Source organism: Bison bison, unplaced genomic scaffold (assembly GCF_000754665.1).
Source record: "Bison bison bison isolate TAMUID 2011002044 unplaced genomic scaffold, Bison_UMD1.0 scf7180017474357, whole genome shotgun sequence".
NCBI lineage: Eukaryota > Metazoa > Chordata > Mammalia > Artiodactyla > Bovidae > Bison > Bison bison.
Window position 1 is genome coordinate 1,277 of NW_011379546.1, and position 2,616 is coordinate 3,892.

The 2,616-nt window shown below is 52.9% G+C and overlaps 1 pseudogene; it reads right to left on the reverse strand.

Moving 5' to 3' along the window:
• Positions 1-865: 865 nt before the first annotated feature.
• LOC104988607 lies at positions 866-2,603 on the reverse strand (annotated as a pseudogene).
• Positions 2,604-2,616: the final 13 nt, after the last annotated feature.

Consider the following 2,616-nt stretch of genomic DNA (forward strand, 5'->3'; position numbering starts at 1 on the left):
TGCGCCTGGCAGCATGTCCTCACAGGTTGCAGCGACGTGCAATACATAGCACACTTTATTTACAAGCTCCAGTGAGCTCGCTCCTTCTGGGAGGATGGGACGGTGCACCTGGCCAAGTTACCAGACCAGCCCCCACACCAGGCACCCTCTGCCACGCATGTGCTCACATGAGGCAGACATGCACACACCTGTCACGGGACCTAGTGGCAGCAGACGTGGTTCCTCGGTTCGGGGCTGAGGCTCAGAACCCTGGGTTCAGCCTAAGTGAGGCACATGGCAACAGTGACCCTGGTCTACCAGGAGACTGGGGTGGGAAGACGGGGCCTCTGCAGGTCTAACCAGGCGAGCTGCAGGCAGACACTGTGGAAAGTGTTTCTGGAGCACTGCGGGGGGTGGGGTGAGGGTGGGGGGAGCAGAGCAGACACCCCCAAAAACACCTGTGCATCTCCAGCCTCTGGTCCCCACGAATGGTGAGCAAAAGACCCAGGGCGCAGGACCAGAGAGGTTAGTGGAAGGGGACTGCAGCCCAGGAGTCAGCCCAGACAGAACCACCGTCGTATGCATTCAGAATGGGGCATTTACAGGGAATGTATACATAGTATTTACACATGTTCACTCAGAGCCTGCAAGTCCAGATGCCATCACTGCACTTATTGCAAAACGAGGTACTGGATGGATGTGGAGGGGGAGACATGCAGTCTGGCCTCAGCGCCTGTACCTCACAGCCGCCCCATGCTGCACGTCTCCACGCGCGGAAAGCAGTGGCTGTGCAGCCCCTCCCTGTAGCCCTGAATGTCATGGGCCCAGGGTCGCGGGGCTCTGGCTCAGTCTCATAATCGGTCTTGATGAAGCACCAGGACGCCCCTCAGAGGTTCATCTCATCACAAGCAGGGTCGTTCACATTCTTGAGAACCTTCCTCACCAGCTTCTCCAGGTCTTCGCGGCCTCTCTGCTTCTCCTCCAGAGACTTCTTCATCTTGTCCTGTCGTAACTCCTGGACCTCATCTTTTAGCACGTAAACGGTGTCAGTGAGACTCTTTTCTTCTATCACTGTCTGACCATTACTTTTAATCTCTTCAACTATAATTTTCTCTTCTTCTGGAAGCAAAAGTTGTGGAGCAGATTATTTGCATGAACTTGAGTTGAATGTCTGCCATGTCTTGGTGCTGGTGCAGTAAGCCTTGATGACCTTCAGGATCTGGGCATCCTCCTCCAGCGCAGCTGTATTTTTCCGCAGCGCGAACTCCTTGTCCGAAAGCTTCCGCTCAGGCCTGCGCTTGGGGAGCAGCTTCTTCATGGTCTTGGGACTCTTGCTCAGGTCCTCTTTGTAGCAGAGGGCAGCCAAGGGCTGCAGGCGGGGGTGCGGGTCACAGGCAGCTCAGGCTCCAGGGCTTGGGGGTCTTTGGAGGCTCTAGGGGCCCCCTGTTGATTGATGGTGGTGTGTGGAGTGCGGTGGTGGTGGGGGGTGTGTGGGGCAGCATGTGGTAGGCGGGCGTCAGCAGCACAGGCTTGCTGTCCACATGCTTGCTGGACCAGGTGATGAAGTGGGAAGCAAGGGTGTGAGACAGCACAGAGTGAGGCTTGATGGTGGGGTTTCCTGCCAGGGTGACCTTCGTCTGCTTCTGCAGATGGTCCACCAACTCGTGGAGGTCCTGCTGGTTATTGCAGGACACCAAGATCCGCTCGCTCATGCTCCCTGATATTTCAAACGCATTTCTATGATTTTTCACTGTCCTCAAGCTTTGTGATTGTCATTCCTGTAGTTGGTAGCTTTCCTTGATATATAAAACCACTCATCCTAGGACTGGCAGACAACATTAGCAAAATATTTGGAAAGAGTAGATGGCTTTCATTCTTTTCCTCACTGCTGGCACACAGGATCAGGACCTGAGACATGTAAACAACGCTGCCCAGGGTCTTGATGTTGTCGCCCTCCCAGCTCCGGATGGCCCTTGTTAGGATCTGCAGCTCCAACTCCTTCCTCTTCCACACCTCCAAACACTGCACTGAGTGGTTTTTGAAGGCGGTCATGGATTTCTGAATATCTTGTCTGTCTGGGTGATAATCCTTCATGTGTCTCTCCAGCTCCTTGAGCAGCGCAGGGTACTTGTCTAGGCACATGTGGACAGTGACGCCAGTGGTCAGCATGAGAATCCCTGGGCTGCTGGCACCCTTCATCTCTATGAACTCTCCCAGCTCCTCACTGTGCTCCATGAGAATGCTGACCGTGAACAGTGGTTGGCACAGTACGCCAGGTACAGGGTCTTCGTTTGTGGCATCAAGCTGAGGAAGCAGCCCCCAACCCTCTGTTGGGTCTCTGGCATCTTGGTGCATTCTTCTAAAGACTGTACAAGTATTTGCTGGAAAAAAAAAAAACAAACATATTTCTTCTAGATTTCCCATTAAATATGAAGTGTTTGCTGAACTTAACTTCTCACTGGTCTGCAGGGGCCGTAGGTAGATTGAAAGCAGTTTGAAGTTCTTTAGAATATTCATTTTCTGTTTCCAAAATATTCTGTAGCACCACATTGTAACAGCTTTTGTTAATGGCAGTCATATCAAATCCTTTGAGAGGGCTCTTCAAGATTCCGGGTAAGTAGTTGCTGGGGAACCAGC